The following is a 20,661-nucleotide window of genomic DNA, read 5'->3' on the forward strand; positions in this document are numbered from 1 at the left end:
CCAAGTCATATTTATAAGGGTAAGCAGGAAAACAATTTTAATAAGGAAAAAGGAATTATTAGTCTGACTTTGTAAGCATTTTACTTTGCTGTCCATTGTCTATTTATATTAAGTATTTTTATATATACTAATCATTAAGTAAACTTGACTTTTAAAATATCCCTATCATCCCTTATACTGTGAAATAGAGCAATATTTTTATTATAAAACTTTTTGTACTAAAACTGCATTATGATCCTCTACATGCACTAAAATGTTTTGTTTGCATAGAAATTAACTATTATACCTACCATCTATTTTCTTAAGTTTTTCTTTAATTTGCAAAGTATTAATTTATTTTGCTATTTTATTTCAAATAGAAGCAGTCAGTGCTATATAAAACATTGTATATTGCTTTTCATTAAATATTTCTTGACAGCTTAAAATCTAGTTTAACATTAACTGACCGACTGCTGCTTTTTTTTTCTTTTTTTTTTTTCTCTTTAGTTATTCGTGTTACTCTTAGCTTTGAGGGATGTACATTTTAAAAATAAGTAAAAAAAAACATGAGTTAGATTATCCCAGAAAAAAAGGGAGGTTAGTACTTGCGCAGTAGTGGAGGAGAGTTTTTAAGAATCTTTCCTTTATTCTTATTAAAAAATTATTCCATTAAGTCACCATGATTTGCAGTTATGCATAGTCGATTTTCAAGCAACAATCCCAACGGTAGTCTATTAGCATTCACCAATGATCCTAGGTTCTTTGCAACATCCCAAATCAGCCTCAGCCCCCTTGAGAGGTGCATTCATGTTGAGTTGCTATAGTTTAGATCTCATGCATTTACTGTTTTTGGTTCTGTGGTGCTGCTTTTTAGATATAACATAGCTATACACCACTGACTTAACTGAGGATAGATAATTGTGTTCCCCTGTACCTCTTTTTCAATTCTTCTTGATGCCTCTTCACAATTTATTTCTTCCTCTGTCTTCCTTTCATTTTTTAAATGATACCAAGTGCATATGACTTCAGAATCCAGGAAATTATATGTAGGGTGCAGACATTCAGATGAAATGGTAAGTGCTATGAGAAATGAAACAAACTATTTGATCTGCTTTCAGAAACAAAACTCAGCTGTGTAAACAATACTAAGCATGTATAATATTGTACTTTTCTTTTTTTCTTCAGTGTGTCTACGCCAACGAGTCCATGATACTTTGAGAGACTCTGTGCTAAGGAGGTCCCTGTTGGAATTTAGGCCATGTTATTTTGGAGTTTTTAACTCCAGTCTTCTGAATAAAAACTAGCACCTTCCTTTTATTTTATTTCTTGGCCCAAAGTTTCTTAAATTTTCTATTGTTGGGAAAATTTTTGTTGATAGGATTTTGTGCTTATCTTACTATTATAGAGAAATAGAAAATAACTATAGTAGCAAATTATATCTCATAGGATACATTACAAAATATATGTAATTTATTAGGCAGGAAATACCACGATCTAATGAAAAGATTTTCTATGAATATGTAATGTTTTGTCTGTACTAATTAAGCAGTCTGAATATTAATCTGAAACAAATCTTGAGGCACATTGAAAAAATATTTTATATACAATTATTCAATAAGTATGTTTAAACAGTGCCTACATTTAGAATAGTTATTAATAGTTTGCATAGAATTATTTGTTCCTAATTAGTCTAATAACAATTTTAGTAAGTTTCAAGTGAGGATGTTGATGGTCCACCCTTTTGAAAATTAGATATAGATATTCCTCAAAAATTTGTTTTCCCATGTGGCAGCACTAATTACAATATATAGAATCCGGAAACAACTCAATGTGTCAGAAAACAGATCAGTGGATAAAGAATCATGGTATATCTACACAATGTAATACTATGCAGCTGTTATGAAAGATAAAGTAATTAAATTTCCTTATATATGGATGGATATGGAGATCATTATGCTGAGCAAAATGAGTTAGAGGGAGAGGGATAGAAACAGAATGATTGGCACTCATTTGTAAGATATTATAAAAGTATGGTATTAATATATGAAGACAGTAAATATAAGGGCCAGAAGGACCAGTGCAGTAGAAAGCTTGCCAAAAATCGTTTAGGGCAGTTTAGAACAGAGAAGGGATTGATATGACAATAAGAGTTAAAAATTATAATTCTTGACAATATATTGATGGTACTTCTTTAGTAACATTATTTCAAACCACAATTTATAAAAGATAAAAAAAAAGTAGAGAGAGAGGGGTCAGAGTGATAAGCACAGAGGTAGGGCGTTTGCCTTGCATGTGGCTAACCCAGGACAATCTCGGTTCCATCTCCAGGGTTCCATATAGTCCTCCATGCCAGGAGCGATTTCTGAGCACAGAGTTAGGAGAAACCTCTGAGCATCACCCGGTGTGTCCCAAAAGCCAAAAAAAAAAAGAAAAAAAAAAGAAAAGAAAAAGTAGAGTGAGAAAAAGAGAAGAAAACTCTACAACAGACAACAGTGGAAGGCAGAGTGGAGGTTTGGAGGGGTAAACTTTGATTATTGGTGGCAGGAAATGTGCGCTGGTGAAGCGTTTACATTGTATGAGTTAAACTCAATCATGAACAAATTAGCAATTATATATGATGGTGATTCTATTAAATAATGTATTTATTAATTTTAATAGCATGTTTCTTACCACCATTACCAATCTGATAAAACAAATAAAAATGATTCCCCTATAGAAAACCAGGAGATGTATGTGTGGGAAAGACAAGACATTTTTTTGTTCTGGAAAGATACACCCTTGTCAATTCAGGCTTTGGTCTATTTTACCCTAAACTTTAAGCAAAGGGTGAAAAGGTTGAGAGGCAGAGAAACATTGAGATCGAATGAGAGAGGAAGAGAGTGAGAGAAATAATTTGTTTCTATAGTATTTCATTCTTACTTGATTACCAGATCCATATACTAGTGAGACATGACTCTACAACTGAGCTACCAAAGTTCTTCACTCTGGACAGATAATTCACTCTTTTAACTTGAAAATCAATATTGATTAAATTAAAAAGATATGATCAACTTATCTGGGAACATGTCCAGTTCCCTAAGTTCACCGAATAAGGATATAAGGATATAACCCATTACTGCTTAGTGACCTACCAATATATTTATTAAAATATATAATTCTACAAAATATTTATTTTTATTAAAGACTATTTTACTGATTTATAGAATATATCTTTAAATACCCCTAATATTAAAATTGTCTAATGACATGCATTCCACATTATAAACACTTTTGATGTTATATATTCAAATTTAATTTAATTCTAATATTTTTTGTTAAAGTGCTGAAAGAACATTGAAACACTAGCATTTTATAAATAGTTCAGATATGATGTTTTTTAGTAAAACATAAAAAGAGGAGGACTAACTGTTCTAGCCTACTAAACACCATTTCAATAACTACAAAACTTAGGAGGAAAAAGAGCTTGCAGAGAAAAGGTGCGAGTTAAGAAGACAAATAGAAGGCTTCAAAAATTCTCTCCCAGAAAGACTGCAGAAATCAGGTTTAATAAAAAAAACTTGACTCATTCAAAGAGAAAATACTCCCTTGAGTGTTGAATTGGTATGTGTTGTACTTTCTTATTCTTTCCTATTTTACTGGGAAGGGTGTAAAAATAATGCAAGTGATACTGAGAAATTATGAGTGACTCTAAAACATAAAGTCACAGAAAGAGTTTTAAATGATGCTATAAAAATATATATAAAAAGGAATTTGAATGAGAAAGTATACAAACTTTAATACTTTTCCACCCGGCCTTTCAGTGTATATCACGAAGTATACACTTCAAGTGTTTGGTAATATTTGATGACTGATAGAATAATTTTTAATGCTTTAGAAAATTATTCAAGAAGTTTAATGGAGTAAAACTCTAGGTAAATCTTGCTTTAGACTAAAATTTTTAATTTAAAAAATATTTGAAATGGGGGCCGGGCGGTGGCGCTAAAGGTAAGGTGCCTGCCTTGCCTGCGCTAGCCTTGGACGGACCGCGGTTCGATCCCCCGGTGTCCCATATGGTCCCCCAAGCCAGGAGCTACTTCTGAGCACATAGCCAGGAGTAACCCCTGAGCATTACCAGGTGTGGCCCAAAAATAAAAAAAAAAAAGAAAAAAAAAAGAAAAAATATTTGAAATGAGTTGTTTCTTGTGAACCAAAGAAAATAAATGTGCTTACTTTTCTTTTTATCCCAGAAAAACACTTACTATTTCAACTGGTATATTTGTTTCCCCTATTATTATCAGAATGTACTCCCTCCCTCATTGTATCATCTTATCCTCATGCAATGGCAAGCTTTCTATTGATGGCCTTGGGTATTTGTTATTTCTGTTGTCCTTCGGTATTTGTTATTTCCCTACCAGATCCTACATCTCAATGAAATCAGATTCTGCATCAGTCCCTTTCCTCTTGATTAACTTTAGTGAATTTAACACACTTTAGGTTAACCTTATATATACAATCATTTATATGTAATTTTGACATTTTTTACTATCGAGTGTACTTATTATTCCAACGTTTCTTTAAACCGTCATTTGCTCTTGGACAAATCTTAGGTTATTTCTAGATTTTTGGCTATTAGGAATAGTGCTGAAATGAATATAGGAGCACATGACTTCTCAATAGACTTTTGGTACCTTTGATCTAATTAACAAGTGTTGTATAGAAACCTGATTCTTAGTTGCTGTTTGTTTTATTTTATTTGTTTTGATTTTTTGATTAATGTCCATGTTATTTTCCAAAATATTTGGACCAGCCTACATTTGCACCAGCAGTGATTGAGGATTCCTTTGAAAGCATATCTACTCTAATATTAGATATTTTTGTTCTTTATTTATGTGCCATCTCACTGGTGTTATTTAATATTTCATACTCATATTATTGAAATCCTCTTTGAAACTTCGAAACTAAGAAACTTTGAAACTTAATTTTTTGAAAATATATGCCTAAACGGATCATATTAAACACAACAAGTTTTCTTTAGTCTATTCTTTGTGAGAGGAGCTTGAAACTTTTTCAAAGCTTTCGGGTCTCTACAGTAGAAATGACACCAGTGCCCTTAACAATATGATGTGGTGGGGGATAATAAAAACTAAATTAAAAGTGAGTAATAAAAAAAAACAAATTCAATATTTAAATTTAACAAAACAGTCAAGTTTACAAGAGGTATAATTCTTTAGTCAGTAGGAAGAACCAAAGTAAGTAAATTCATAGCATAGAGATATAGATTTTTAAGGTATTTTCTTGGATTAATTAGGTAAATTCTTCATTGCTTGGAGGAAGAGAAATGAGAAGAAAAAGAAGAAGAAATAATTCAGAGGATTTAGCAGTAAAAAGAATTACCATACAACATGAAAGAGACTTTTCATAAGGAGAATGTAGTCAGCCCTGTCAAATGAATTGGAATTACCTAAGATCTGAAAGTTTGATTTATAACCTCCTCTCCTCTAATTCTGGACCAGAAGCCGACTGTTCTAATTGAATTGACCTCTTGGGTTGAGATTTAATTTGGTAGCTCTGTGAGAACTACTTTAATTTGGAAAAATTTATCTGATTAAGTATGCATTTGCCTTTATAATCAACCATTTGTACAAGCTTTTAAATTGTAAATTCTCCTTTATAATACATCAAAACTTGTGATTTTTTTAAACTAGAACTTAGTAATAACATAAAATATTCAATATGTACCTACAAAAATATGCATGCTTATAAGAAAATTTCTAAATTGCCATTTTAATGAAACTAGATGTCAAATTCAATGAGAAAATGCATTTTATTAATCAATATGTTATTTTTTTCTCTCTACTGCTAGAGATAATATTGTGTGTTATTTTTTTTTTTAACAAATTGGGTCGGTCCCTCTTATATACCAAACTGTCTCCAACTGATGCTTTTCTCCACTTGTCTTTTATGTGATTTCCTGTCTGTCTTTCTTGTCATCTTACAGCTGCTACTCTTTGATTCGAGCATTCTCCCTTCTGACCTGTTAGCTTGTTGCTCTCTCTTCACTGCTTCTCAACTTTTTCACCTCTCATTATTCTTTTCCTGTCAATCTTGTTCAGCATCTTTCTTTATTCTCAATTCCCATAACTGTTATCCTCTTCTATTTTTGGTCTGTTGATTTTGTAGTCTTTCTCTCCCTTTGTTTTCAGCTTACTGTTCAGCTTTACATATCTGCAGTACATTTTTTTCTAGCATGCTAATTCTCAATATTGCATTCAGTTGGAAGCTTTAGACTGTGGAGTATTGTGTTAGTTCTTTCACGCATTCCATTTTACTTTCAAATTCATGCCCTTAATATTGTGTTGCCCTACTCTTTATGACATTTTACTGACATAACTTCTCAAGTTTTGTGCCACATTCATGAATCAATCTTTTTATTATATTAAGCAGATTAGAGTCCTCACTAGTAAATTGCTTCTTTTGGCTACCCTAGGAAGTATTTTTTTTTTACTTCATAAAAGAAAACTCACAGTATAATAAAAAAGAGTAATATCAGAAAAAGTATTTTTCAGAGAGTATTATTTCTAACTTCATGGAAAAAATTAATATTATATAAATAGCAATACAAGAAAATAAGGCCAAGATTTAATACAAGTTATAGTAATACTTACAAAATATACTTGTACACATAATTTAATTTGAAGTTTCATATAATTAATTAAAAATTATACCATCTTTTTATTAATTTGCAACTAAGTGTATCATAATGACATTAAAGTATGAAAAGATTAAGTTCATTATCTTTTGGATATTTTGATAAATGCCATCAAACTTATGATGAAATTAAAACTTTATTAGAGAATTGAGACAAATGAGATTGTCATAAATCAAGATAAAATATGGATATTATGCATTTATAAATTATGGTCTATTTCTAAATATATTAATGTATTAAATTAAAAGTGTTACCAATAAAAGAACTTAAGAAAAGAGTCTTCCATACAGTTTATATGACAATTAATTAGTCACTCATTAAATAAGGCTTGAAGCAGAAACATTTTGTAGAAATTTTTTTTATTCTAATTTCTAATTCTTCACAGCAATTCAAAGAAAAAATGAAAACTTTTATCTTCTGAGCTTTTCACTTCAGAATTTTGTAATCCACAAAATTAACTCATTGAATTATACAGAAATGTCACCAAAGTAAACTTTGGTTTTTTTTGGGTTTGGGCTACACCCGGTGTCTCTCAGGGGTTATTTCTGGATACAAGGTCAGAAATCATCCCTGGCTTGGGGTACCATATGTGATGCCGGGGATCTAACCACAGTCTGTCCTAGGTTAGCCGCCTGCAAGATATACACCTTACCACTTGCACCACTGCTTTAGCTCCCAAAGTAAACTTTCAAAAAAAATACATTAGTATGAAAGGGCAACAATGAAAAATGAAATTATTGAAACATATCTTTACTTTAAAACCAACATATTTGTGAGTAAAATAGAAGCACATTCTTAAATGCCAAAGTCAAACAACATTTTATGGAATTACATTTTTTATGTCTTTCATGAAAAGGTTTTTGCAAAACATATTAGGCAACATATCTATGTTCTATTTGGTTTTCTTCTCTGTAACTGTTGTATTGAAATATCATTATATTTTCCCCCATTTATTCCTCCAACCTTCCAGGAGTGATTTCTGAGTGCAGAGCAAAGTAAACCCTGAGCATCACTGAGTGTGGCCCCAAAACAGAACAAAACAAAACATGTCATTATTGAATATATTTAATATTTTTATCTCAGAAATATTTATAGCTATTAAAAAGTCCAAAGAAGCTTCTATACTAAATTAGCTTTAAAAATCCTATGTTAGAAATAGTTTTAATATGAAACACCAGGAGCATATGAAAATTATGAGAAAACATTTAAATCAGTATATAATGCTTTATTTCAAATCAATGCCTAAGAACTTGTACCAAATTAGCATGATTTTCAAAATTACTGATTGAAGTTTGATATTTGTTCTCAACTGCGGTTATACATTTCCTCAAGTAATTCAAATAGAGATTAAAACATGAAATGGGATATAGATATATAGATATTTTTTAATTTACCAAAGTTCAATTTACTTTAAATTTTTGGGAACAGAGAATATAACTTTCATTTTATTTCCCCATCAATTCTTGATGTTATTATATTCATTTGTTGATATTTTTATGTTGTTTGTTTGGATTTATTTATTTACTTATCTTTTTTAGCATAGAAGAGATGGCATACCCAGCACTGTCCACAGCAACTATGGTTCTGTGTTGGAATAGATGCTGACTATGCTTAGAAGACCATATAATGCAGTGAATCAAACATAGGCTCCCAGCATATGTAGCATGTTCTTAGTTTATTAAGCTCTTTCTATGGTCCTCGAGGTTCTTATTAAGGGTTTTGTGTTTTATAAGGAGAGGGATATTGGTATATGGGGATATGTGGTAAACCAAAGGTGTAATTTATCTATTTCTCTTTATTTTTTCTCTTTTACTTTCTATTTTTTCTTCCCTCCTTTCCTCCCTCCCTTTTTCCCTATGTCCTTCCCTCCCTCCCGACCTCACTTCACCCTTTCTTACTTCTTCCTTTCCTCACTCTCTCTCCCTCCCTTTCTTCTTTCCTCCTTTCTTTTGGTTTTAGACCACACCTCTGAATGCTGGTGATTATTCACACCTTAGTGCTTCCGGATCATTTCTAGCAGTTCTCTGGTAAATCATGTAATGACATTAAATCGGTCTTGAGCCTCATTCTTTCAAGACAAGTGTTCAACCACTGAGACACCTCCTTAATACCTAGTTTTGTATTTCAAAGGTGTTCTGTTAGAGGTTACTATCTGCTGATGACCTTGCTTCTAAATAGGGAATAAAAAGTTTTAATACCCGATGAAAGGAATGTCTCAAGTGTGGATTTGTATAATTGAAATGAGAACACAACAAATGGCCAAACTCCTTTTAGAATGACTGTAAAATACAACTTTGTAATGACTCTAAAAGTAATTTTTAGATCATATAATAATAGCTAGCAGCAAATTCAGAATAAATCTAACTCTGGATACTACCATTTTGATGAGATGTAGTCTTGAGATATGTCTTTTATTATTCTCAGTGGTAGCAATAAAATAATGCTTATGTAGTCTTGAGATATGTCTTTTATTATTCTCAGTGGTAACAATAAAATAATGCTTAAGACATAGTCATTGCCGTAGTAGCTCTGACTCTCCAACCCAACTATGCCAATTGGTTAGAGAGAACTAAATGAAATAGCTGCATGGGTAAGTTGTACTTTTTTTTGGGAAAAAGTGTTGCTTATTTTAATATGCCATATATGGAAACCTTTAGAGTACTGTTTCCAAACTAGTCATCTTTAAACAGGATATTGAAAATCAGTGAACCAAGTAATCATCATTCTACTGAATCCTTTATACTTATTCAAACCAAAACCTGTACTTTTAACTACCTAGCCTTTGGTTTTTTTCTCTTAAAAAGTAGTATATTCAAGCCAACAGAGATAAAATAAATAAAAGACCAACATATAAATTATCCCAACACTGTAATAAAATATGTGTATATTTAATACGCACATGTATAGAAAACACATGCAAATTAAATATGTTGGTTTGTTGTTGTTCTGGGACCACAACTAGTGGTGCTCAAGTTTAACTCCTGGAACTTGCCACACACTTCACTTTTGAAGGTACTGATTCTCCCATATGGATTATTGGGGATTAAATGTTGATCAGCCACATGTAAGCAGAAAAAATATGTACAGTGCTATCTCTTCAGTACCAAAATACAAAGCACATTTTAGATTAAATTACCAAATTATATGCTTTTAAGATATTGTGTTTATTTTTTCTGTGTTTCCATGCACAATGTATTTTTCAGAAATTATGTACATTTTTGAATAATGAATCCTGGAGATATTTTTATTTTTATTTATTTATTTTTATTTAAACAACTTGATTACATACCTGTACTCTAAACAGGCTCTCCATTTCCCTCATACATTTTCATTATTAGGACAGTTCAAAATGTAGTTATTTCTCTAACTAATCTCATCACTCTTTGTGGTGAGCTTCCTGAGGTGAACTGGAACTACCAGCTCTTTTCTCTTTTGTGTCTGAAAATTATTATTGCAAGAATGTCTTTCATTTTTCTTAAAACCCATAGATGAGTGAGACGATATTTTTATTTTTAACATTCAATTAATAATATTGACAGCAGCAGTTTATCTAACATTGTAAATGACAGTTTATAAGAACTTGTGACTTGCAATTCTTTAAAATCTTCAAGAATTATTTTAATAAATGGCAGGATACAACATTCATAAATTGTAATAATTGCAGGGTCATCTAGAGATAATTATTCACATAAATAAAACTACTGAAAAATCACATGTAGTTTCTCATATGAGATAATTTGATAATTGCCCTTCATAACAATGTTACCTACGTTAACTTTCTGTATTTAATATCTGATGATTGCTCTTAAGAGCAATAGTATGCAATTACAGATGTAAGCTATAATTTTACTCTAATACTCCAGAAATTTCAACAAAAGGGTCTTTGTATTTATAAAGGGAAAGGTATTTTCTGAAATAGAAAATGCTATTGTTGTATCAACTCTTACTAATGTTCCAAACTAATGATATATACTTAAGATAAAATATTATGATAGGTCATAAATTTCAATAATTTTTGTGAATGGCTTTATGCTAATTGTGAGTCCTCTAATTACAAGAGTTTAAAATTATTATGTGTATGTGAGTATGTATATATATATATATATATATATATATATATATAGAGAGAGAGAGAGAGAGAGAGAGAGAGAGAGAGAGAGAGAGAGTATGCGAGAGAAAGAGAGTCATACCAGGCAATGTTCTGGATTTAATTATGATTCTCTGCTCAAGAATTAATCTTGGAAAACTGAATGAAACATATGGGATGCCAGAAATCAAATTTGGAAGGGCTGCATGTAAAGTAAACATACTACCTCCTCTGCTATGGACTGCCACCAGAAAGTGTATTCTTATATACCATAGTATGCATTAACTCAATGCAATATTATTTAAATAATACTGCCTTAGTCTATATCTAGTTTAATGGCCAATAAAGGAACTTCAATATATTTCTCTTTTTGACTCCAATATTTTTATACTTTCGAGCTTGTATCTTTGGCCCTGTCTGATACAATTACAACCTTGAGCTATTAATATATTTATACTATAAAGAGAACAGGCCAAAAAGTAGAATTTGAAATGATGAGTGATTTGAGCCTCTTAGGATCATTAATATCTATCTTCTCAGACTAGTTTATAAGCTGATTTTATATGTTTCTTGCCTCTAGTCTGTAGATATTTAGCATCCTGTATAAACTGTTATTGGGCAAGTTAAAATGTTATCCCGTACAAAAGCAAGTCAAATTATACATTTTAGTGTGCAGTAAACAAACCTTAATACAAGAAGTAATAAAATGACTTGATTTAATTAATTTTATAGCATTTATTTTGGTGTTTTGCTCAACTTATTCCTGTTTCTTTACACAAGGAACACTCCTGGAGGTACAAAAGAAGCCAGGTGTGATGCCCAGGAAAGAATCTGTGTTGCTGCTTTACCTGTTTTGATATTTCTCTAGTTGAATTAAAACAATTTACATTACATTTTGTTTTTGTGTTTGGGTCACTCCCTGCAGCACTCATGAGTTACTCCTGGATCTATGCACAGAAGTCGCTCCTGGAAGGCTCGGGGGACCACATGGGATACCGGGATTCGAACCACCATCCTTCTGTATGTAAGGTGAACACCTTACTTCTCTACGGCCCCAATTTACATTACATTTTTACATAAAATATTTAGTTGTTTAATGATAAAATTACTTCATCTGACAGCTGAACTCATGCAAAGCTATGCACAGTAATTTAAAATTAGGATAAATGCTTCATATCCTAATAATGCTAAACAAAAGAAAAATGTCAATCCATAGAAATCTTTTCACTAAAATTATTTTATTAAAAATTCTAAAATTTAAAATAAGTATTTGTTAATAAACAATAGTTTAATAAATTTGTTTTCTTTAAATGACAGGATATGTAGGCAATATTTATTATTTTTGTTTTTTTGGTTTTGGGGCCATACCCAGTGGTGCTCAGGGTTACTCCTGGGTCTGTGCTCAGAAATCTCTCTTGGCAGGCTCAGGGGACCATATGGAATGCCAGGAATCGAACTGGGGTCTATCCCGGGTCAGCTGTGTGAATGACAAATGCATTGTTTCTGTGCTGTATATTGACCCTGAATCACAAAGTTATTCATGATTAGGTTTCAGGATCACAATGATTCAGCACCAATGAATGTGAGAGGATCTTTGATCCCAACACCAGAAAGAACAGAATCTGAGATGTAAGCAAAGAGCATTTATTCACAATCCAGCATGCTGGGGTCAGCCACCTCCTAAAAAATGGCAACGGAAAGAACAAATGGTAACTGCCATCTTGCTCACAGAGATCCTTTTATCCCTTACAGGAGGTTTTACAACCTGGATATTTGCCCTTTACAATGATTGGTCTTTATTATCTCTGGTCTAGATTTCTAACCCACAAAGACCTCTAATAGTCAAGTCACTAATGCAATAGCAGGAAAGTTTATTGCCAGCATGCTCAGTTGGCTACCATAAGTGACTCTTGCAAGCCTTTTTATAGGATCACTAGGATGAGAAGTTAGGAGAAAACCTATAGGTGCTTATTACATGGTTTGTGTTCTGTCAGCTAGGTTTAAACTGATTGACTGAAATAGTCTCTGAGGATCTTGGGTGTGTGCTGGATGCCCACAACTTGGCCAGCCTCCATGACATTGGAATATAGTTTCATAAGGTTTATCGCCTGCAGGCCCCCAGATGTTGCTAGTTTATCTAACTGTACTGATATGTGCCCTTGAATTTTCTGGTCTGGCTGTTCTGCTCTAGTCCCTTCTGCCACAAATCTCAGACCTGTCATGGAAGTCCTTATGTCTAAAACAAAGCAGGGTTACAGAAGAGAAGCAACAGCAGTTAATTATAAACTTACATATACTTCTAACAATCTTTAAATTTGTTCATTTTGGGGAACCTATAGGATAAGGAGTGAGTCAGGACTGGGAGAGTTGTAGTAAATCCTGATAATGTATGGTGGTGATTGCCTGTTATCCGAATGTGATGCCAGTACATTCTCATAAGAAGGATTTAAATGTTCCTGTAGTATCTGTGACAACAAAGAGGGTTTTATTTCTGGAAACTACCCTGTTTCTCTGAAAATAAAACAGTATCTTTTATTATTTTTTTGCTCCCAAAGATGTTCAAGGGGATGCTTTTATTTTCAGGGAATGTCTTATTTTTCCAAGAAGAATAATGTACACATTTATTATTAAATAAAAATAAAGAAAATGTATTGCCTGTATATGGTACTGTACTGTGGTAGTTGTCAACACAAACCAGACAAAATGTGGATCCTAGAGTATTGAGAATTTATTTTGCCACATCCTGTCCACTCTGATCTTATTCTTCTACAAAAAAAATGTCTCTCCTCTCCCATTCTTGGGTACAGGCTAGAGGGAGAGAGAGACTCATAAGCTCAGACAAATACATTAAAATACAAAATGCAAACGTGGTTTATATGCTTAGCTAGCTAAGGGTCCAAGTCATCCACCTGAGAGCTGGCTTTTAGTCAAGGACTCTGAGTCACTATTTCACTCAGGTTTTATAGATATAAAGAATCCATATAGTCACACCCAGTTTCCTATTGGCACCTGCTACATTTCAAAGAATGCATCTTCTATTTCACTGTGTCCCACTTAATGTTAAAATACAGGGCCCAGAAAGATAGCACAGTGGTGTTTGCCTTGCAAGCAGTCGATCCAGGACCAAAGGTGGTTGGTTAGAATCCCGGTGTCCCATATGGTCCCCCATGCCTGTCAGGAGCTATTTCTGAGCAGACAGCTAGGAGTAACCCCTGAGCACCACCAGGTGTGGCCCAAAAACTAAAAAAAAAAAAAAAAAAATTCAGATAGCCTAATTACATGGTATCACATTGACATAAGTGTCCCTGTTTATCTATATTTCCCATCTTACACCCATATGGGATTCCCAGCCATCTGGTCCCAACAGATGTGTCCTGTCCCCTAATCTCCAATTCTTATCTGAAGGTCAAATTTCAATAGGCCTACAAGCTAATAAAGGGTGTATACAGAAGCTAATTAGTATTTTTTAGGCCACACCTGGTGACACTCAGGGGTTACTCCTGGCTATGCACTCAGAAATTGCCCCTGGCTTGGGGGACCACATGGGATGCTGGGCATCAAGACTCTGTCATTCCTTGGTTAGCATAGCAAAGCAAATTCCCTACTGCTTGTGCCAGCACTCTGGCTTCCTAATGAGCATTTTTATAAATAATTTTTATTTTGACCAAAGTGGATTACAAATCTTTTACAGTAATATTTTAGATACATAATGACAGTGAATCAGGGGCATTTCCACCACTGATGCTGTTCTCCCTTCCTCCCATGTTCCCCTCTTCTTCCTCCCCTAACTGCTAGTGTAAGTAGTCCTCTCTGTGTCTAGCTTTTTGTATTTGGGTATTGATTCTGTTGTCATTGCCTTTGGATTTGGTGTTTAAATCTGATCATTTTTTATTTCTACTCAATATTCATACAACTGTTTGGTCTTAGTGCCTTCCATTATTTCCCCCCTCAATTTGTGAGGTGGAACAAGATGGTTCAAGTATGTGGTTCTGTTTGAAGGAAAGAAAAAAAAGGGGTGACAAAAATCAAACAAGCAAAAAAACGGGAGAGTCCTTCTAGAGGCTATAAATATTAATTTAAGTGAAGAAAGGGAAAAGGGAAGAAAAACATAACAGTACAAAAAAAACAAACAAAACTCTGAAAAGCACCACAGAAATAAAGACAACAAACAATAACCACAGTCCCTAAATAGAAACAAAACAGAGTCCACCTCAAAAAAGAAAAAAAGACAAACAACAACAATAACAAAAAAATAAATTTTACTTCTTTATTTTTTTGCATAGGCACAGTAAATATTGGGGAGATTAGAAAGAAAATTCCCTTGGCCTAAGAGATACAGGGTCTCTCTGCCTTTGAAGTATAACTACAGGCTTCGTATATACTTTTACTCTCCCTAGGTCCTTTGGTGGTGTATGGAAACTTTCCACTCAGTCCTGAATGATACAATAGACCTCTGTAACTAGAGATCTTGGTATTTGTACAGGTCATAGGATGGAGCCTAGAATGGAGCCTTTCTTTATGGTTCTAGAAGTTCTGTTCCATCACAGTTGTTTTAATCAGTTTTCTATAGTTGGTGGTCTTCGTTTTTGTACTGATCCTAGGACCCTAGGACTAAGCCTAGGATGGAGTCTTTCATTATGTTTCCAAAAATTCTGCTTCAGTGGCAGTTGTCTCAGTCAGACCTCTAGAATTAGAGATCTTGGTTGCTGTACAGATCAGAGGCAAAAGACTAGACAAAGGTCTTTTTATTGGCCCCAGAATAAGTTCTCCCCAGATGCTAACTATGAAAGAATGATTATGACAACCTAATGAGTATTTTAAGGCAGTTTAGTAAAAAGCAGAAATTTTCATGGGGAAAGCATGAAATGAAATGAAATAAAATGAAATCATGGGGAAATATCAAGGTCCCACACAACCCCATGCTCACTGCTCACTCCAGTTTTTGTTCCTGCTCCACACAGCAGTGACATCAGGACTCTGTGTAAGTCACTGGTGCTAGATGCCAGTAGGGTAACCCTAGTAAACAGTTTATGGTAAATTAATTTTCACTCTGAGACAGAGCCTAAGAGGTTCTTATTTTCTGGAGGATGTCTTATATTTTACTCAGAAGAAAACCTGTAAGTAGGTCTAATTTTCAGAGGATATTTAATTTTTGAGGAAACATGATAGTAAGACCTACTGAGCCTGCTGGCCTGTCATGGTTACAGTATGTCTCTTTATCTATCTATAGATAGATCTATCTATCATCTATCTATCTATCTATCTATCTATCTATCTATCTATCTATCTATCTATCTATCTATCTATCTATCTATCTATCATCTATCTACCCATCCATCTATCTATCTATCTATCTATCTATCTATCTATCTATCTATCTATCTATCTATTTATCTATCTATCTATCTATCATCTATCATCTATCTACTTATCTATCTATCTATCTATCTATCTATCTCTATCTATCTATCTATCATCTATCTATCTATCTAATCTATCTATCATCTATCTACCTAAGGTACTTATTTTTCAGTGTGGTTGCCAATAGAATATCCTGCAAAACTTTACTACTGTTCAGCCCCCCCTTTCCTTCCTTTGAACACCTCTCTCTTCCACTAATGTAGTGTCCCCTTCCCCATTCTACCCATCCCAATACATCCAAAAGTCATGCTTCCTACAGACTAGTTTTCATGTTCTTTGCTTATATTGGAAAGATATATTTTAGTGCCTCTGTTTAAGACAACTACTACTTGAATCAGATAACTTCTCTAAAATCCCACAGTGATATTTAGGTGTGTCACCTTGTGTATCTAAACACACAAAGCCTAACAGAGCACATATTCTGTTTACTTTCTAGATAAAAATCTACATATTTTTTCTCTTTATAAGAACACTTATTCTGTTTTCCCTTAAACAGAGCACATTGCCTGTTTATCCGGAGTACACATCTTGTTTTTCCCTTAAAAAGAGTACTTATAGAGTTTTTCTGCTTTTCTTATTTTTCTCCTAACCTGATTGGCCCTTCCCTCCTTAAATAAAGGGTGACTTTAGTTATTCCCCTTGAAGTTCCTTGTGAATGTTTTTTGTACATGTCTCTACTCACCAGAGATCCTATATTACCAACCTCAATTACACCTTGGAAGATATATTTCACATTTCTACTTCATAGTTTCCTCATAGGTTTTATTGAGTAGTAATTACATATTTAAGTTTAATTTAAAGACAAATAAAATAATTGAGATATTTCCTGAAAGGAAATTTTTCTTTGGTTATATGCTAATTATTAAAGTTGATACTTTCTGAACAAAACTATTAAAAACTATAAAATGTTTCATGGGATGTAAAGATGTTGCACAAACTAAAACCAAAGTAAATTTTAGTAAATAACTCAAACAATTATACAAATAGTTTGTTTGGTAAAAACCAACAACAAATTTGAATTTAATGAACAAACATGGTAAAGTTAAAAGCTATATTAATTTGATTTGATTTGAGCACTAAGTACATTGTATTTATAATTCAAAAATATATTTGGTTCTGAAAATTTGCCTGATTGTTTTATTTATTCAAAGACTTATTTAACATCAGCATAACTCTCACTTCCTAAATTCATGTAAAAGAACATTCGCTGTCAATGTCAGAATCAAATTATTCAGTACTCAAAGATTTTTAATACGTGGTATGTAATAATTATTGGTATAATAAAAGAGGATCTGCTTTTCACTCTTAATTTTCTAAATAGTTCAAGTCTGACTTTTTTGTAATAGGTGAGACTGAACACCATCATAAAATGTAATATAGAATTACTATTCCATTTCCAGGGGCACGTTAAATGAACTTATAATAGGCTGAATCTGGGAATTACTCATAAAAGGTTAGAAATCAGATTTTACAGTTGAAGGAGCTCATGTAAATTATGGTGTTATGTGCCAAAGTCATTCTTATTATAATGTTACAGTATAATGCAGAGACATCTCAGGTTTGAATAATTCCATTTGGCATAATGCTGTATACACAGCAACCTAATCATTAATACAGAGGAATAATCGCTACCTCTAACACATTGCAGGGAAACTTAATTCTCAAAAACAGTCTGGGATTTATTTTTAGAGGATATACAATATGTTTTCTGTTTTTGCCTCTCCGACTCCTTTTTTTTTTAATTTATTTAAAATACAAAGTGAATACAGTGAATTAACAAGTAGCTTCTAAGTAATTTTAGTTATGCTTTTTTTAATCTAGGAAATATGATTTACATTGTTGTTGACAAAATAGGTGACTGTTGTCTCTGCATACCATCTTGTTGCTATAATGTCTAAATTGTATTACCGTACATTCTGTTTCCCACCTAAAGTTTATGCTTAAAAGCCTTGTCACTACCTTCAATAAAACTTAAAATAAGTCCAATGCTCTGACAATGCTTCCCTATGAGTGGTCTGTGGCTCACAGGTATTTTGAAAAATATGTTTCACTTTCATGATCAGTTCACATACCTCCACCAATATCTCCAGGTTCCCTCCCACCTCTATATTTTTTTTCCTTTTTAAGATTACTGTGATTTGGGTTTCATCCTTATACTAGCATTAACTTTAGTGGCTTTGATATCTTATTTTTTGCCTGTAATTAAAACTTAGAAACAAGCCGTGGTAGTTCATTTGAATTTTTATTTTGTATGCATTTGAAATGTTAGCTTCAAAAAAAATACAACCTGACTTGAAGAAAAAGATCTAAATATCTGCCATAGAGGCATAGTTTATGTGTGTGTATGGGTGGGGGGGATGCAGTGAGAAAACTGGGACATCTTTGGCAGAAAATGTCCACTGATGAAAGGATGGGTGTTGTATTTCTGAAACTTAATCATGAACAATTTTGCAAATTTATTTCACATAGATTAAATTAACCATAATATACAATATAATATGCCTGAAAGAGTCACAGTTTGGTTCATATTTTTATATTTATTTAAAAAATATGTTCATACCAATATGCATCGATTGAAAATGTAGTTGTAGGGAGAGAGGCTGGGAAAGACAGAGATTTCTGCAAGCTGGCCTTGAATATAAAAGAAAGTCTCAGTTTAGAGACTTGTATCCCTGCTGTTATGAGTGCAAGAGAAAGTCATTCAGGTCAAACAACTTGTCTAGGCTAATAGTGACACAAGCATTGCAACCGCTATCTTTACCTGCTTCCTGATTTAATGATACCATGGGCAATGCTATACTATCATTACATGCTTCCTGATTTAATGATGTCATGGGTATTGTAACTGCTATCTTTGCATAGCATTCAAATCAATGATGCCATGTACCTTGTAACTGTTATCACTGCATACCATCTTGTCGTTGTAATGTCTAAATTGTATTATCAGCATTCTGTTTCCCGCTTAAAGTTTATGCTTAAAAGCTTTGTCCCTACCTTTAATAAAACTTCAAATATGTCCATTGCTCTGACAATGCTTCCCTGTGTGTGGTCTGTGGCTCTTAGTCTTCCTCTCTTTCTCGAGTCTGGCCTGGAGGCCCTGGGCTGGAAGAGACCCTTTCCCACCCCTGCCTAGTCATGGTACCTGGTGCCAGAACCCTACAGTGGATAGAAGAATTGACATTATTAATAGGAAAAAAAACTATGTATCTAAAAATAAGAACTTATAAAATGGCCAAATTTGATTTTAATAAACTATGTATTCATAATTAGTTAACATTGAAACACAAAGCTTAATTGTAAAACTACACGTTTTTTAAAATGAATGTTATCCATTCTATAATGTATCACAGACAAATCTTTTAAATAAACTCAGTTTTAATAGATACTGTTTATTAAATTTCATGATATTTTTATATGTTTAAATAGAAGAAAATATTGCTTATATCTGTGAGTGCTAGAATTATTTTTAAAAATGCATATAAATTTTGGGAGACAAAATCATATTATAGAAGATAGAGTTTTTGTCTGCAAAAGGTCAACCTGTGTTCAATCCTTAGCATTCCATACTGTACCCTGTGCCACAACAAGAGAAATCACTATGAACAGTAGCAGGTCTAATCCCTGAGTACCACTGATTATGTCCATAAAACTATGTATCTACTGTGGTGAGGTTGTGAGACCCAATTGATTCATTAATTGATTGATTGATTGACTGATATATTTGAGTTCACATCCAGTGGTACACAAGGATAACTCCTGAGATTTCTGCTCAGGTTTTATTCCTAGCAATGCTCAATAGAGCACATGCATTGCTAGAAATTGAACTGGGGTTGGTAGTATCTGAACTTTGCTTTTAATATGCCCCTAGCCCAATAAAACACAATTGTTATTCTTTATCAATAAGAACTACTTTTACTTGACTATCACACATGATTACTCCTGCTGCTGTTTTTTTAAATAGAAATCAAAATATTTATTTTGAAAGATCAATATTATTGTGCTTTAAAAACACATCAAAAACAAATCAAAACAACGATAAGATACCACCTCACACCCCAGAGAATGGCACACATCACAAAGAATGAGAATAAACAGTGTTGGCGGGGATGTGGAGAGAAAGGAACTCTTATCCACTGCTGGTGGGAATGCCGTCTAGTTCAACCTTTATGGAAAGCGATATGGAGATTCCTCCAAAAACTGGAAATCGAGCTCCCATACAATCCAGCTATACCACTCCTAGGAATATACCCTAGGAACACAAAAATACAATACAAAAACCCTTCCTTACACCTATATTCATTGCAGCACTATTTACCATAGCAAGACTCTGGAAACAACCGAGATGCCCTTCAACAGACGAATGGCTAAAGAAACGTGGTACATATACACAATGGAATATTATGCAGCTGTCAGGAGAGATGAAGTCATGAAATTTTCCTATACATGGATGTACACGGAATCTATTATGCTGAGTGAAATAAGTCAG

The sequence above is a fragment of the Suncus etruscus genome, chromosome 8 (assembly GCF_024139225.1).
Source record: "Suncus etruscus isolate mSunEtr1 chromosome 8, mSunEtr1.pri.cur, whole genome shotgun sequence".
In the NCBI taxonomy this organism is placed as follows: domain Eukaryota; kingdom Metazoa; phylum Chordata; class Mammalia; order Eulipotyphla; family Soricidae; genus Suncus; species Suncus etruscus.